Source organism: Urocitellus parryii, chromosome 8 (assembly GCF_045843805.1).
Source record: "Urocitellus parryii isolate mUroPar1 chromosome 8, mUroPar1.hap1, whole genome shotgun sequence".
Classification (NCBI taxonomy): Eukaryota; Metazoa; Chordata; class Mammalia; order Rodentia; family Sciuridae; genus Urocitellus; species Urocitellus parryii.
Window position 1 is genome coordinate 22,651,411 of NC_135538.1, and position 18,754 is coordinate 22,670,164.

At 39.6% G+C, this 18,754-nt stretch overlaps 1 protein-coding gene across 16 annotated transcripts in view; it reads left to right on the top strand.

Annotated features, from left to right (window-relative positions):
• The window catches only part of Hivep2 (HIVEP zinc finger 2), a 179,597-nt gene that overhangs the window by 46,748 nt on the left and 114,095 nt on the right, over window positions 1-18,754 (top strand). Inside the window, exon 1 of one of the 16 annotated variants that reach the window (XM_077802089.1) lies at window positions 7,404-7,523. The exons of the other annotated variants lie outside the window; for them this stretch is intronic. The gene's annotated coding sequence lies outside the window, so the exon portion shown is untranslated. Of the gene's footprint in view, window positions 1-7,403; window positions 7,524-18,754 lie in introns of those variants that run through there. 16 annotated transcript variants of the gene reach the window in all.

Sequence of the window (18,754 nt, forward strand, 5' to 3'; positions counted from 1 at the left end):
ACCAGAGAATATTGTTGCTTGGAATAAATTAGTCACTGTAAAGTACCTGAAATAGTGCAAAACACATTATGGATACTCAGTAAATATTACACTGAAGTACAACTTGTATTGTCATATTCTCCAAAGTGCTTAGACAAAACAAAATGACTGTCCAAAACATGGGAGTGTATATGAATATACAGTATATACACTATATAAACATATGTACAATGTATGTTTATATATACTATATTTGTTTATGTTTTAATATATAAATTTTATATATATATAAAATTTTGTAAAGTTATAGTTCTCTTGAGCCTTATTTAGTTAAAATCATTGCACACCTACTTTTAAATGCAATAATGTGCTTCAGGCCATTCATTGATGACTAAAACATGGCTGCTGTCCTCTTGACCACTCACACTTTGGGAAGTTATCATAGCGGCTTGTCTTCCTTGGGTAAGACTTATGCTATGTTGGAAAATAGCCTAGAAGTTAATTAAAACTTTATTTTTAAACACAAGTGAAAGATCATCTTTGAAATACAGAAGGGGATCCTAATAATTAATCCCCTATTGATATATTACTGAGCATAGCAAATCACACAAAACAAAGGCTGGTATTTTCCCAGAGCTTCCTATAGTAAAATGATTGGATCATAGATGTACTATTAGAAATGCTGTGTATTCAAGGGATGACTCTAGTATTTACTGATTAGGGGACTATGGGCCTTTGATTCAACCTATGCCTAGTTCCTTCACTGCTGAGTTGTCAGAAAGATTAAGCAAGCTATAGTTTGTGAACATGCTTTATGTACTATAAGATGTGCATTTGTGTATTTTTATCATGATTTATATAACAGCACTTGTGGAGTTCTGAGATCCATGGCTCAGAAACGAACACTTAGAAAAACGTGCTTTTAATCAGATTACAGAGAACCTTATTATCTTCCGTAGAATTACCTCTGTCCTGATAATGATTAACTTGCTGCACAGATTAGACCAAAAGAAAAAAGAAATCCATAGCTGTCAGGTGAAACAGGGTTGGAGAGGTTAGGGCACTGACCTGCGGGCACATGGAACAACAGTGGAGGAGAAGTGGACCTGAGATTGTTCCTGCAGCTCCTCAGTTCAGTCTTCAAGCCGTTTCTCAGTGGAGAGGAAGGCGTGATGGCTTTGTTGACAGGAAGGAGTGATGGCTTGGAAGTCAGACCTGAGTTAAGATCCCCGTCCTGTCTCTTACTAGCTGTTATTCATGCACATGAGTCTCAGTTCCCTCGTCTGCAAAACAGAGTTGAATCACTTGCTTGGCAAAGCGTGAGCAGTGGAGATGATGCCTGTAAAGTACCTGCTCAACAAGTGGTCACATGATTTTTCCTATAGTCATACATTGTCAGAATTCAAGGTAAATTGAATCACACACCTGCTGAATAGGAATACTAACACACCTGATATTAACAAACCGTTTCACTGAGGGGGCTCTTTGTGCCAGCTTCTGGCCCAGATACGTCTGTCTGTCTGTCTGTCTGTCTCTCTCTCTCTCTCTCTCTCTCTCTCTCTCTCTCTCTCTCTCATACACACACACACACACACATACACACACACACACACACACACACACACACAGATCTCAATGGCTCACACAGTCTGATTCTTAGGACATCTCTGCTATTCCTCCTGGACCCAGGGAGTGTAACTAACTTGACCAAGGTCACCCAGCAAGATTACAGTGAAGCAGGTTTACAGACTTGGGCTTTTATAACTCCAGATCTTTCTTCCCTTGTTACTGGATTATTCCTGCTCCTCCCTGACCAATATAGGGATGTGGGGTAGAGAATAAAAGGACTGATTGTTTCATGAGAATTTTCTTTTGAATGGGCTATTTGCTTTTGTATTTAGCCCCGTTCCTGTAGAGAATATTGGAAGAGGCCTGCACCCATCATGTAATGTCTGAGGCTGAGCTCTTTTTTCCTTTTTTTTTTTTTTTTGCAATGGAATAACTACTCTTCTTATGATGGTACCAAGCATTTAAATAGAATGATAACTGTAGAGCCCAGTCCTGGCACCATCTCCATCTCTAATCTCTGCTCCCTACTCAAGTAGCAGACTTGCACTGAGGACAGAGCCCTGGGCTTTGCCTGCTGTCTTTTTATACTTTAAGCCAATAGGCGCCCGTGTTACTCAGCATTCTCATGTTTGAAACCAGCGATGCTCTATCACAGGATATGTGATTGATCCCTTTGAGCGGGCATTAAAATATTCACTCACATCTTCTCATTTACCGATTACATGCTTTTATGAACTGTGTTTTAATGAATGTAAGTATGTCACATCTGTCTTGTCATTGGTTTGTGTCCCGTGTCAGGACATGTGTACATAGAACACAGTCCCTTTAAGAACCACTAGCCATCAGCAAAAATAACCAAGAGCAGCTCAGGTTACTGCCAGGCTCCAGAGACTCTTCAGGGGGTCAGGTTGCTTATTTCTCTGGCTCCACAGCAGGGATGTAGGAAGAACTTTCTCTGTGCCCATGGAGGGTTTATGTGCAGATCTGTGCCCATGTGTCCCCTCCTTTAGCTAAGTATCCTCAGATATGTCTTCTTCTGGGTTTATCCCAGAAAGTTTATCCCAGAAAGTTTTCTTAGTTGGGCCACTTAAATTGCTTTAATTTAATTGTGACTGTGTCCCTGGACTTGGGTTCAAGAGCCTGTCTCTTCTCCCTGGGTTTTATACTATTTCTTTGAAGACTAAAAGTGAAAAAGATATGGGAACCCATCGAAACAAACAAGTATCTCCTATCCTCCAAGTGACAGTGTGGCAGTGCAGGGAGAAAAGGTCGTGTGAGGACACACCCTTTTCCCTGGACCCCTGCACTCAGGCCTGTCTCTGCTGGCCTTTCTTGTAGATGAATGTTTCAACTGGCTGGGCATCGCCAAGGGATCAAAGAACAAACGAGGCATAAACAGCTCCTAGAGCTCTCTAAACAAACAAACAGATAGACTGGACTCCTTAATTAGGCCTATTATTTTCAGTTGTGGAGAAGCAGTGAGATATTATAAAAGGCATCACAGTGCAAGGAAAGGAACAAAAAAAAAAAAAAAAACACAGCAAGGACCATCTGGGGCCTTGTCTCAGTGATGCTGCTTAATAGCAGAGTTGCAGAATAATAGAATTTTAATAGGCAAGGTGGGTATCTGTGAGTAACTTAAAGTCTCTCATTTTACCTAGAGGGAAGGTGAGGCTTCAGAGAGGTTGGGTAACTTACCTGAAGTTACTCAGCTGTTGGAAGTAGTAGGTCTGTACCTGCTGCCCAAGTACACAGATCATTCTACTCTATAGTCACGAATCCAGTTGTCTCCAAGCCCCAATTTCCTTATCTATAAGTGGGCATTGCACTATATAGTACACCTGCTTTATAAGGTATCACAAGGATCTGCTGAGTGTGGGTGAGAATGGTTTTAAAAACTATTAAAATTTTTATTAGGATTAAATTATATATACCCAAATATACGATGAGACGGAGGTAATGTCTAATATTTTGTTAAAATTCTTCTTGTGGGAACACATGGGCCAAATCTGGGTTTTCTTTTGGAGATGTGAAATTCCTAGAGTATTATGAGCTCTAGACTGCCTGACGGTTTGACCTGCTGGCCTTATTGTTACTTTTGCTTTTGTTGTAAGGTGAAAACAATAAAATTCTCAACCTGTGTTGGAATTGTCCTGAAGATAACTTTAAGACTATAGGTGAAAGTGCTTTGTGAACTGAAAAACACAGAATGAAAGTGTACTGTCATTACCAAATAATGTTAAGGCCATGGACCTTGTCCACACAGCACATATGGTATAAATAAGGCAGCAAACTCCAACATTATCTCACATTAGTGTCAACTAAAAACTGTATACTACAGGTAATGACTGTTATGGACTGATGAGTCTTATTGGAGTTTACAAGTGGAAGTGTAATCATTCTTGCAATTATTGTAAAATTGATCTTTCCCTACAGACATTTACCCAGATTGGCAAGACATATGCATGGTATTCTTCATATTCATAGGACATTATTTTCTGTAATAATATAGAAGGTGGAGATTTAAATGTTATTTTTATGGCTCTCAGTTATACCATTTGCACTAATATTATATGTCCGGCTTATCTCATTTGGTTATTATAGACTAAATAGTTGGGGGCTATAATTAATATTATCATTCAACAGATGGGAGGTCAAATGATTTTCTCTGCCCTCACAGAATACAGATGATGGAGCTGAGATTTGAAGCACAGAGCTGAGATTTGGCCCCCAGTCCTGTGCATTTGCCACTGCAGTCTTTCTGTTTTGTGTTGGGGTTTGTTTATTTCATTGGTGCAGTCATTCATTCAGCATGGATACTCTGTTGTATAGGGAGATATTTAGCTAGACTGTTTCAACTTGCAATGAACTTGTAGTTTTCGAGGACATACAGAGCAAGATAGGAGATGGACTGTACTAACTGTGTAAAGGTACAGTGTCAGAGGAGCTCACCGAAGGAAGGAACTCCCTGTGGAACTTTGTCATATGATCTACTCATACTTTTGGGACTGAATCTCTTGGATGAAACAGCTTGTTCCATTGATACGAAGAAGTCCTTTCTGCTACTGTTAGAGTTAATTTGCATAGGGAGCAAAAACTACAGTCATATTTTAAGGATGTTAAAAAAGAAAAAGCCCAGAACTGTGCCATAATCCTGAGACTAAAAGGGAAACTGATCTTGCAGTCTAAATATGATTTATCTGCACTTGGCTGGGTATGAGTAAACTAGGGACACACTTTCCCAGTTTTTTTTTATATAGTTAGAACTTTAAAAAATTTATTATCATGATATTCTATTAGTGATATAGGAGATGAATTTAAATATGGCTTCTAGAAAGCCTGATGTTGTAAAAAAGAGGCTTTTGTTTCATTTTGTAATTTTGTCTTTTTGCAATATAGCAAAAATATACCCTCACCCTTACCCGTAATCCTGTCCAGATAATTAAATATATGGTTTTAAATTTAGTGCCTATGTGATTCTGTTTTCTCTTGTTTCAAAAGATAAAAGCGATTGCTTTGTAAAATATATTTTGGCATTTCTCAATTTAAAGCAGTGCTTTGTTTAACCCCTTCATTGTAACAGATAATGCAGGAAATGATCTCAGGGACTTAAATAACCTTAATGATAGCATAATTTCTAAACCAGGGTAGGGAAGTTCTATTTGAACAAGCATAAAACAAATGTTTTGCTGCTGTTAAATTTAACAGGCATGAAATTACTAGAAACAAACAGAGACAAAACAATAAAACAAACAAAAAACGAAACAAAACAAAAACCTCAGGAATGCTGATGGAAATAACTTCTTATGGAACTCAATCTGTGATCTCTGCTTTGATAGTTAATATGTCTGTGCAATTTGAAGTAGTGTCTGCATTGGAGACTGTCACTATTTAAATTTGTCTGAGAATTCTCAATTTAGATTTGATCAGCATAGACCACCATGACGGAAAGCTGCCAATTTATGGAGTAGGGTGAAACCTCCTTATTTCTGGATGCCTTGGCTAATGTTGAGCTATTTAAAAAACACAAGCTGCTATAAAATCAGTGAAACCTTGTTGGTTTCTGTGTCAGTTAATATGTAGTATATATATTTTTTTCCTCTGGAAAGAGGAATAGGTCTCATCTTTTTTTATTTTTCCCCTTTCTTAAATTTTTCTTTTTTATTCATTTAAAAAAATGAAAATTTAAAAAAATGAAATAGGCTTTGTATTTAATTTGCTTTGCAATCTCACATTCTGTGTCAGGAACTAATGGTCGAGTTGTCAGGGATTGGGAACTGTAATATTCATGAGTACCATAATGGAATTGTATGCTTCTTCAAAGTTACTTTAGTATTTTTCATCTAGGGGGCGCCAGCAAACATTTCCGGTTAGATTCTTGGAAGTAGGCCACATACTGTTGACACATATGCACAGGAGAGAAACATGAATGCTTTGTGAAATCTTCATACTAAAAATAATTTTCACCTGTATTTATAGCAGTGTTTTCAAACTTGAGGAAAGAGATAGAGAACCTACCGGCACAGGGGGAAAAAAAAAGTCTTATTCGCTGTGGCTGGAGAGCTACCTTTCAGAATGAAGGCTTGAATAATCTCCTGGAGAGTTACAGGAATGTTGCTAAGAGATTTTTGCCAGTTGTGTAGGAGGATAGTTAATAACATTAAGTGCTGAAATAAACGATCGTGGAGAAATATCCTATGGCTGATAGTTAACTGGGGAAAAATGAGAATCTGTCCATCATTAGGAAAGGTTTGTAATGAAGCCTAAGTAGGGCCCTGCAAGCAGGAAGCATTCAGGTTCTCAGGCAGAATTTTGGGTGCTGTAACAGCCAGTTGCTTTCATTGTTCATGGAGCCGGCGCATTTGCTTAAAGGAAACTGGGAAGAGAATATTTTTAGATATTCAAATAGAAAAATGTGCCAAAATCCAGCCTTTTCTGATCTGAAAGTTCTGTGAAGGACCTGCTTTGCAGGGTAGCTATGCATATGTTTTGAGTGGGAGGAAAATGAGAACAGATGACTTGAAAACTATTAAAATGGTTACACATGTAAAAAGTTAATTTCTTCCTCATAAAATTAAAAAATCCGAGAACCCAAGATTGCAGTCTGAGTTAACATCTTACTGGTTCAATTAAAATATTTGCCCATAATGAACTTCACTGATATTTTTTTGTTCATTCACTCACTTGTTTGTCAAACAATAACAGTGTCTGCCATGTATGAGATTCCATATGTAGTGTAATACACACGATCATTATTCCTATAAATGATCTAACCACTTCAGGAAAAATATAACTGTATATACAGTGGACAAAATGTCAGTTTCTTTGGGGAAACTTAAATTAAGCTTTATTCTGCTCAAAAACACGTTTTAAAAAGATATAGATGCAGAATTGCAATTAGTGTTATTTTTCTAACTTTTATTTGGAAAACAACTAAGGCTAAATTTCTTTGGACTGATTCTGTATTGATGTGTGGGCACCATGTGTTAAAAAGAGGAATCGTTATCTGAAGATTATGTGGCATTTTATAAGATGGTTGATGATACTGTTTAGTGCTTATTAAGTTGAGCTAAAATTTACTAAACAACTTGTAATTGGGGGAGCTTATTTAAACCAGCTATTTGTGGTTATGTCTGTTGAGGAGCTTAAACTTCAACTCTCTCCAGCCACTTAACTGCAGCACATTGACTTCAGGTCTCTTGTAAGAAAGTCTAAATGTAGGCTGTTGAATAATCCCTTTGAGGGCCCTGTAGCTATTTTTATGCCTGGATATGCGTCACCAGTGGGTATTTTCTCTGGTGACTCGCTTACATCAGGTCTCCTACCATACATTCTATCAGTGAGTGACTTATGATTGATGGGAACCACGGCTGTTGTTTAGCTTTATCTGTGACCTCAGCAAATGGACAACAGGAATTTCCAGGCTGTTAAATTCCCTGAATGCTTGAAGACAGGGGCTCACGGTGTTGATCAAGGCAGGTAGCAAGTGATATTATTCACCAGCGATGACGGGGGAGGGACAGGAGAGGAAAGGGGAGGGAGAAGGAGGGGAAGGGAGGGGGAATTCCTTTTGTGAACAGTGCAATTCTGGCTCAGCTTGTTCCTTGTCTGTGGCTGTGTGTGGGGAAAGGTGCATTTCCGGGACCTGAGAAAGTAGATAGGGTAGTCAGAACCATGCTTTGGGCAGCGTGGAGTAACTCCAAGGTGTGGGCTGCAGAAGCTTTAATTAGTTAAGATCTTGTTTTTCAAAGGAGCTCGATTGATCCATGAGCAATTGAGCTATTATGAGCATGTTTAAGAGTAGGGGTTTTAAATTTAAAGGTTCAGCGTTCATAGTTATAGATAGGAATTCAGTGTTGTGTTGAATCTAGCTATGCTAGGGTATCTATCTGGAGTTAAGTTTTTCCCTAAGTTAACCTGTACCTTACTCTAACAGTGCATTTGATTCTATGTGTGGAAATAAATTAAGTCTCTAATGCACAAGAATGTTTTCCTTTTTCTTCCTTTCCCTTACCTCTTTCTTACAAGTGCATAAGATTCTTGACCTCTCAGGAGATCAACAGCATTTTAGCAGTGATGTTCCTTTCTCCCAAACTTTTCCCTTAGTCTGAGTTTCCACCTCCTCCTCTGTATCTTTCCCTGGTGCTATTTTGCTTGCAAAAGTAATTCTTGACATCCTGCTGAGTTAAGGAAGACAAGGTTCCCTGCAGATGGGGTGAGGTGCCCATGTCAATCTAGGGACTGTGGGTTGCCTGTGTTTACAGGCTATCTTTTCAGTAATTTTTTTTTTTAATGACAATTACACAAAATTAAAACACTCCTTTTAGTGTAATGCAATTACAACATTTACTCACTTAGGCAAAATTGGTTTTCTGATCTTTTAAGACTGTTTTCATTATGAAAAAAGCATTTATTGATTTTGCTTGCCAATTTTATCCCCCCACCCCAAACAAGGGCATATCCTTTTAATGTAGCATATAACCAAGATTAATTTCCACCATAGCTATTTTCTTAATGGTTTGCCTACTAGGTTCCAAATTATAAGATTATCCCAGAGTCTAGTACCTTTAAACAGATGTGAGGGGTGAAAACCCCTTGTGAGAAATCTCTTTTATTCCATGTACAGTGCTATTAAGTGGACGTGGGCATTCATAACTATTTTTATAGCTTCATATCAAATGAGCTCACTTAATGGTAAAAACCTATCCCCTGTCAAGTCATATTGTTTCAATTTTAGACATTTAACATGAAGATGACCGAGAAAGTAAAATGAGTGTCACTGTAAACCTCCCCTACAAGGAAACTTGTCATTCTATTTGAAACTTGCTTCTTGAATAAGCAGGATGACTCACGACAATCAACTTATAATTTGAAATTTGTGAAACATTGAAATCCAGAGTTCTGTGAGTTTTGAGTCATTAAAAGTTGAATGAATTAAGCCTTCATAAGGCATCCACTTAGAATGAAATCATCAAAATATGGGTGCAATCCATTGTTTATGTTTATTTCATTGGACCATGTGTGTCCAAGGCACCATTGGTGACTGACTTTGCTTCCCAAAGAGTAACATCATGTGAAAGATAGATTTGGGGGTTAGCTCAGATGCCTCCATTCTACTTTGCCCTACATTGGGAGAGATATTATTAGAAGCTATAAAATTCTCCTTTTCTTTAAAATGTATGTATGGGCTTATGTGGAGGAGTTTGAGGGCAGAACCAAACTCCAAGGAGGGTTATGTATTCTTCATCAGAAATATATTTCACAGAAAATTATAGTTTGTGTGGGAGGCAAATAGCTGCTTGTCTGTTGATTGCATTGTGCTTATTCCATGTAAGAGCTACTTGAGTTTAGGCAGGATAACCTCATTTTGATAATCTGATGCCTGCTTCTGCTTGGAGAAGAGAATATAATTCCAAGGCTGTGAGCTGGTGGGCAACAGTCATTGTTCTCTCTTTGGCAGAACTTAGCATGGAATCCGCTTTGGTATTTTTATAACTATATATGCAAATCTTTTCATCCAAACCTCCCCCCCCCCACCCATTTTCTCTCTCCATGTGTGGAGCTCTTTGTGATCTTCAAGACTGTGAAACTCCAAAGGTGTAAGATCTAATGATATCAGTGTATGATGATGTGTAAACTTAAGTCAGGGCAGAATGTTGGCTTGAAGTGAAGTCTTTTTGCTAAAGCACATCCTGCTCTGAGAGCAGATTCCACTGTGTACTTGGTTTCTATGGAGACACTTTTATTACCTATGGATGAGTGTAGTATGAGTGGTTGATATATCAACATGGCTCAGAGCAACTGATGGAGTTTCCTGGTTAATATGTGATCCTTGGCTGGGGGTTTTGCCCAGGAGCAGAGCTCATAGATGCCCTGGTTTCCATCCCAGCACACATAATGCATGTGTACACACACACACACACACACACACACACAGAGAGAGAGAGAGAGAGAGAGAGAGAGAGAGAGAGAGAGAGAGAAGTTCTTTTCACTAAATTCTCATTTCTTATAGGGACTGATGAGAGTGATGCAAACATCTAAAACCATCCTGAAACATAGAGATAATATGACACTTCATTTTACTTTCTTTATAGGCGTATTACCCCAGCACTGCAAAAAGAAAAAAAAAAAAAAAGGAGGCCTCACAATTCCCTACAATTAGGATGATAACCAACTGACAGCATTAGAACAATTGAATGATCCACTTATAAAGCTTGTTCTGGGAAGGTCTAAAATATTTTGTTTGGCAATGAGTCTTTACTTATTACCTATGTTCTAAGCCAGCGATTTGAGTTTTAAGATGCTTTATAGTTCACTGTGGTCACTATGAGGTTGAGGAATTGAGGCCTAATAAACAGATGGGCTTTATATCGGAGACTGCACATCGTATTGACAGCAGCTAAGGACAAGCTCTGCTCACTGGTGCTTATCTGCTGGCGCTTAGGAGCTGAAAGGCTCTGACCTCATATGTCTGATGTCGGGAGTGAGCTTGGTCACTCAGGGCAGAGTCCTCCTACCGCCCTGATAATGGTAAAATGCTCTGATAATTCGTTAGGGCGATGTCTGCGACTCTGTGTTGTCTGAATCCTCCTGTGACAGTGGCCCTCAGTGACTGATGTGCAGACCCACTGAGAGGTACTTGGATTCGTACAACAGGATGTCATCATTTGAGCCAGCAGGGCTAGAAGCTCATGCTGAGTGGTGGCTCCGAGGAAGCCTTTCACAGAGCAGGCGACCAGGAGCTCAGGGAGAGACAAAAATCACTGGGTAGATAATAGTGCATAGAGATGAATATATTTTTAGTGGAAATATTTTCACTTGAAAGAAGATAAATTTTCTATAAGAGAAAGGACTCTGTGTGTCTAAGTACCCTGAGAGCTGAAAGCAGAATGAAACTTGGGTCCGAGGATTTTTACCAAAGTTGTTCTTCTCATTTGACTTAAGTTAGATGACATCTTCTAGCTGCCTCAAAGCTACAGGAAGGACAGAATTATTCTCTAATAACATGGGTATGGAATTCTTGCTGTCTCAAAGCAGGATGCTGTGATTTTCTACGCTAATTTTGGAATTCACTTACTGCAGGATTTCATTTAAAAAACATTCTCCTTTCTATACCTTTAAGTTTCCCCCCCCCCCCGATGTTAAAAAAAATTCTTGACATGGAGATTTACAGATATTTAAATAATCAATTGCCCATAAATGCCTCATTTCCTATAAAAATCATAGCCTGACCCCTGTGTGACTAGGTAAGGCCTTATCCAAAATTGGTTCCTTCTGTTATTTAGTTTTATATGTGTGGAGAGGTATTCATAAGGCCACATGACATAGTCCAATAAAGAATTTATCTTCCTCTGGAGGGAATAAGTTTAAGAAAGTCCAGGCATATATAGAGCCAACTATGAAAAAAGATCTAAGCCTTTTAACTATAAAACGTAAGATAAAATTTTTTGTGGTTTTAGAAACTTGAGTCGGTGGGGAGTGAAATGTCTCAGGCTTAATCCACACTGAATGAGGGTGTGAAGGAGGACAGTAGTTTGTGCCCTAGTAGTTCAGGAGAGGAGATGGGGATCCCAAAAATAGAGAAAGAAAAGGGTAGAATTAGAGAAGAGACCATTCATTTTATATAACTTCTCTGTCCAGACAGGGTTGAGAGGGACCTGTGAATATGATTGGGGGCATTGATAGATGGGAGGACCCATGGCAGAGTCCTGACGTTGGCTGCCCTTTGCCTGGACCTGTGGTGAAATATAGTCAAAGCCCCAAGGGCTAAGCAGGCAAGATGGGGTGCAGTCTCAGTGCTGTGGCTCTGTGTCCCCCCTTGGTGGTGAAGTGATAGAGCAGACCTCACTCTTTCATGGGTAAGGCTCTCTCAAAGGAAGGACACCAAATGCCTTCAATGTTGTAAAGCTCTCAGGCCCCAGAGAACCTGGACTTTTAAAGGCCAGTAGTGATCCCTGAGAAGAGAGGCTTCTTTGTCATCAATGTAGGACACGTTGGTGACTGTGTCTGGTGGCAAAAGCTTGCCTGTCAGTCCACTCAAGGTTCAACTGTCCCCACTGGGAAGGTCTGATTCCTTTCTGACTTTTGTTCTTTCTCATTAGAGTCTTTTTTGTTGTTGATTTTGGGGACAGGGGTCAGGCCTTGCCTCTTGGGTTAGGGTGCAAGTTGTGAGAAATCTTAGTGGGAGTGTTAATTTGGGTCCTGATAGAAATGATGGTTTGAAATACTTCCAGAGTCTCCTGTATTTGTTGGTGGGATCTCATCTGGGTGGGATGAGAGGATATAAGAGAACTGAGCTTAGGACCCTGGGAAACATTCTGACTTTGGGGAAGAGAAATGAAATGGGATCTAGTAATGGAGACAAAGAACAGTGTGAGGGGGTAGGTGGAGGCCAAGGAAAGTGCATTAAGAGGAGGGATGGCTTCCAGAGTTTCCGAATATTTTTAATTTCATTTATTCAAAACACAGTGAGGATATTCTGTGTGGGCTGGGTAGATTTGAGAGTGAACCAGACATGAAAATTCATGGGAAGTCTGAGGTCACTGTCCTTGCTGGGACTGCAGCTTAACCTAGGGGAACAGAGAAAGCAGCGTGTGGGATGAGGCATGTTTGGAGAGGGAGCGGGGGCAGTCAGTTGGAGGTGCCTGGGATGGTTGAGATTAAGAGACCAGAATTCAATGTGAGTGCAGAGAGCCAGTCCAGCAGCTGTGAAGACGTGAAAACACGGAGAGAAAGCCTTTAGCCTGTGCAGATCTGAATTGGAGGCTGAAGGAAGGGAGAAGGTCCAGCTGGATAATGGGGTTAAGTTTGGAATACGGTTGAATTTGGTTGTGTGATGAGGTTTATCCTAACAGTAGTTAGTTGAATATTTATGTCTAATTTGTTATTGCCCCTTATGCTTAACATCCTGTTCTTCCTCAAAAAGATCTGCAACTGAATGTGTCAGTAGCGTGGAAAGGTTCTATCCCATCGCACCTGTGGTCCACAGCCTTTTTGATGGCACTCCTGACTCAAATTGTTCTGCCTCTGGTCGGTTCCTCATTCCATTGCATGGTTCATCTTCTTAAAATACCATTTTTAATAGTTTACTGCAAAGAGCTATAAACTGCTCTGGCTGCCCATTGCCTACAGTTTAGGGGATGTGCTTCTCCATAAATTGAGAAATTGCCATTTTCTTAGGAATTTAAAATCCAACAAAACTCCCATGGTGGATGGATGTTGCTGTCTTAAGTTTATGAATGTCGTAATAGAGGAGCAGAAAGGTTAAATAGCAATGTCCAGGGCCCCAGGAGTTCACAAGCAGCAGAGTCAGGAACAAAGTCTTTGGAGTTCTAGTCCAAGATGCCTTTGACCATGACCTTATCTTACTTGAGGAGCCCATCTCCACTCTAACCCTGGAATTTCTGTCTTTGGCATGATGAGATGAAGTGCCTTCCGTCCCTTTCAGCCTCCCTACCGTCACTTTTCTGTCACCGCTCAGAAGTTGCGATCTAGGGCTGTCAGCTGAGACACATTTCCTGGCTGATTTTCCCTTAGATTGGGAAAAGCCTGTCTCCTGCCAGGACATCTGGGGAGGCACAGAAAACACTCTGTACTTCCCTGATGTCATCCTCAGCGCCTGCTTGTCTCATATGGAGCTTGGAGAGGGCTGTCACTGACTTCTCTTGGGTTTGTGGATGGCTTTTCACTGCTGCCAGGACTGCTCTTGCCCCCTTCAGCTGCTCTCCGGGAAGGTGTGCCTCCGAAACAGGCTTTGAATTTTCTCCTAGAGGAACTCGGGATCCGAATAATACTTATTTCAAAATGTATTCTCAGTTGTTATATTAATGGACATAGAGATTTGTTAGCCACTTAGGCACGAATCGTTTTGGAAAGTACTGTATACAGAAGGATGCAGAACTGTACTTTGAAATACATGTTAAAATCAGGAACATTTGTTAGCAGTGCAATGATTAATGAGTCTGTGTTAACGTGATTTTAGAGAACACTCTGTTTCCATTACTTTCTCATTGTACTGAAGCCAACCAATGTCATTTGGATTTTGACAGAGTTTTTTTTGGAGCTAGTTTACTGCATCAGAAGCTTAAATTATATATTAAAAAAAATAAGCCTAACAATTGTCTAGACTATCAAGAATTGCCTCCATTTTTATAAAAATTGGTGAAGGAAAACTGACCATGAGGATGAGCTCAATAAGACACTGCTAGAGGGCTGTCCTGCTTTATGGGCTCCACATTAAGCCTCACACACAAAAAAAATCAGCATCTGTTTGGAAATCGCGACTCCTGTATTTTAGTTGGGTTTACTGTGATTAAGGGGTGCATCCTTAAAACGATAAAAGCTAAGGAGGAATAGTTGCAATGCCTTCTCCAAGCCCTTGTTAGAATCCTCCTTGTTTCCCACTCCCTTGGAATAGCATATTCCTTGGAAGGATAATAGCATAATTCTTTAGGGGTAAGAGATACTTGGCTCTTAATTTTTGTAGCACTCTCATATGTTGGAATTGAAAGATCAAGTAAAGGTATGGGATAGGAGTACGAAGGACTCAATTACCAAACTGCATTTTTTCTTTTTCTTTAATGTGACTAAAAATGTAATGATATGCAACACAAAGGAATGAGATACAGTTTGGATTTTGGTAGCAAAACATTTTAGGGAGGCAACAAGATGTGTCAATTCTAAATGGTATCAAGTAGAAATTCCTGAAGTGAAATGTTAATTCCAAACTGTTGATGTCACATTGTTCACCTTCTAGGTAATTCAATTAAAAAAATTTTATTGGGCTTCTCATTGGAAATATTGACTTAATTAATGACTGTGTTTTCCTCACTGGGCCTCCTTACAGTTAGCTGGCCAACTAATAAAAATGGAATGAAGAAGAAATGAAAAATAATTAGACATATATGTACTTTATGAGCTTGTTAGTACACATATTAAATAGGCATAATAAATTTAAGAATTGTTAAGACTAGCTTATGTTTTATTCAAAGTATCATCAATAATTAAAGAAACCCACTAGTAATATATGATAATAAAGAAAAAAAAAATATGGTAGATACTTTGGTAGCTATTGTTATTCTTCTTTAAAAGAGACGTTGCAGGACCTATCTTATGATAGCTTTTCAAAAGTGCTTGGAGTTTTTGTATTTCCCCACATTATTTTGTCCTACCCTGTTAAGTGACTTTTGACATCTGGGACACTCAGTTTGAAATCACTTTAACTTGCTGTGGCCTTGTGTGATTTTTAGAGGTGCTCTGTGGGCTGTTCACCTCCTTTCTTGCCCTCTTTACTCTGAGCACTTGGACATCTACTGCCTTAAATTGATCTTGCACACAGCCTATCAGGCTGATTTTACAATAACACCGTGCTTTTCGTATCCCTCTTTCCTGCTTGAAATTTTTCAGGGGTTCTTTATTGGACACAGGATGAGAGGCAACTTAGGGTCACTACAGTCACACAGGAAGAGGCATCCAGAGACCTGCTTTTCAATTGCTTGGCATCCGGCCTGCTTTGTGACCCCTGCAACATCACTGCTCATCAAAATCTCAAATTTGCATATTATTGCTAGCTGCCTGGAGTTCCTCTCTTCCTACATCTTCCCAGAGTCCGTGGTTGTTCTTCACCTTTGTCTTTGGAACAGTTGGTCATTTGCTTCATGAAATGCTTTTCCCATCTCCCAGGACACTCCACTTACCAGGCTTTTCCCCTGCCTTCCCCTAAGTGTTGCAATCTCCTACTTGTTTTGTCCTAAAGCTTCTTATCTTATTTATCTGAACTCACTTTCTAGCAAGTGTCAGATAAGCACGTGGTTTCAAATATCATCAATAGGTTGATCATTTTCAAAGTTTTATCTCCATAAATGGATCTTCCCCAGAGTTCCCAACTCGTGTGCTTACTAAATATGTGCACTCAGCTCTCTGATCAAAGTTGAGATAGCCAAAAGGGAACTGATGATGTCTCCTTGCTCAGCTCTGCTTCTCCACCCAACATCCCACTCTCGAGGACCATTCTTCCTCCTCGCTCTTGCCACAATTCCAGAATTCCTTCTTGATGCCATTCCTTCCTCTGGCCTCACACCCAGTGTAGTAAGTCCTTCTGACTCTCTCTCCAAAATAAATGGTAAGTGTCAGGTCTTCTTTCTGTCTCCTGTGCCATAGTCCCAGTGCAGGCTATCAGCTTGTGGCCTTGTCTGCTGCAGAAGTTGTTAACTAGCTTTCATGACTCCACACTCCCCAGGGAAGCCCAGTCAGTGTAAGTTATATAATACATTTCTTTGCCAAAAATTATTACTGTCAGAATAAAGTCCAAGCTATTCACTCCAGCCTACGTGCCTCTGGCTTCTCTGGGCTCATCTCTCCCCACATACCCCAAATCCTCTTAGGTGCTGACCATCCTGGCTTTATTCTGTTTCTTAAACTTGGTAAACTTGTTCCTGACTTGGTCTTTGCACAAGTCTTGACTCAGATGTCATTTTGAACAGGCCATCTTTGACCAAGTTTGAGCCGAAAATTCTCCCTCTATCTCCAGTTCACCTTTTATCATATTCTTTTATTCATAGAAATGGAAATTAAAACCAGAGATGATCAGTTTAATGGTAGGTGTGTTTTTTTTCATCTGTCTATCCCCGCCATGGACTTTCTAAGGTCACTGATAGGTTGTCATTCACCTCTGTACCTCAGGGCCTGGAAGAGTGGTTAGTGCATGGTGGACTCTTGTAGGTATTGGTGGACTCATTCACCAGCTTGAACCTACTTTCCTTCTCTGTGAAAAAATGTGTCTGAGCTGGGTATAGTGTTGCACCCCTGTAATCCCAGCAGTTTGGGACGCTAAGGCAGTAGGATCACAAATTCAATGCCAGCCTCAGCAACTTAGCAAGGTCCTCATTAACTTAGTGAGACCATATCTCAAAACAACAAATAAAAAGTCTAGAGAATGGCTCAGTAGTTAAGTGCCCCTGGGTTCAATCCCTGTTATGGGATCCCTATCACCCAATCACCCTCCTCCAAAAAAAAAAAAAAAAAAAACAACAACAACAACAAGGTGTCTGACAGGTGACCTCTGACACTCCGTTAGCTAGCGAGTTTGAATTTTTATCGCATCTCAGAGCTCTTGACCCAGTCCAGTTGACGTCCTTAATGCCTATAAATGGACCGTGTTTATTCAGGGCTGGAGGCCTTTGTTCATGGTCTTCCTTCCTGAGTGTCCTTCCTCTCTTCTTTGCTAGTCACATTCCTCAATTATTTTCTTTTTTCTCTTATTGTCTATATCTCTCTTAGAGGAATGTGATTGTTTTATGTATACATGTCCTGCCTGTCTTCCTAGATAGTCAGCTTTGGGGCTGTGAGTTATAGTAGTAACTCTTTTGAGTCTGCATGTCAGCTATAGTGGTGCCAAGCATGTAGGACACCCTCGGTACATGCCTTGGACTTCAACAGTTAGTAATGTAAATGGAATAAAATAGATTTCTTAAAATGCAACCAAAGATAGGTATATCTTTACAACTGGAGGAAAAAAAATCCTGAAAATGGAAATTCAGAGTTATGATGATGTGGTGTTTTGCAAACAATTGTGAGCAAATTTACTAAATAAGTTTTTTTTCCTTATAAAACAAATTCGCAGGTAGTTGAAAAAGGAAACGGGCAATATTTTTACTGTTAACTCAGGTGAAAGCAGGATTTGGGTTTTTAATTTGGTTCAGTGTGTTCAGGTATTTGGAATTTAGTGGAGCTCTATGAAAATATCCCGCCTACACATTTTGAATATCCTCTTCCTGCTTATCTTCAGAACAGCTTGGTTCTTTTAATAGCAAATGGCTGAGTGGAGGGGAACCGTTTGTAGTGGGTAAACTTAAGTACAGTGTGTCCTCTCACTCTCAGCTGAAGTCATGCTAACTGCTCAGAGACTGTGCAACTGTGTTTTCTTTTTGATGTTGGTCAGAAGCCTGAAAACTCAGCATTTAAAAAGGACATTGCTCATTCCTTAGACCCTTAGAAGAATTACTGGTCAAGTTTAAAACATTCAGGAACTAGGAAACACCTCTTCTTTTTATAAATATGTTGATTTATTATCATCCATTTTAGAGACTGCTCTGAAAGTTCCCATGGGCCTGGATAGGAAGAGCTAGTGTTGAGAAGGATCCCAGGCTTGTTTGGTCATGTAATAATGGGATCCTAATGTGATGTGATCATGCTGAATTTAGAATATGCAAATGATACATTTCTTTCAATCCAGAGTGACTGGAAAATGTGGGCTGAAAATTGAGGGGAACCATATATTCCATTCACGAATCAACTCATTTCAAGTAATTCCATTGAATGAACTAATTAAAAAAAAAATTTAGTAGCTTAAAAGGCACTTAGTAACTGAACTGTCTGTAAATTACTGGGAATAGCATTGTCATTCTAAATAATGCCAGTGATTGAATTGATGCTCAATCCATCCCAGAATTTACTGTTTTGAATAAACAGTTTGGTTTCAAGCATTTGTTATGGTTTGGATATGAGGTATCTCCCAAAGGTTCCTGTGTTGACTCAGGGGATGACATGATCACATTATGAGAACCTATCACCAAATCATTTAATCCATTTGAGAGGTTAATCATTTGAATGGATTACTAGGTGGTAATTGTAGACTGGTAGGTTGTAGCTGGAGGAAATTGGTCATTGGAGGCATGCCTTGGGGTTAAATATTTTGTCCTTAACTCTT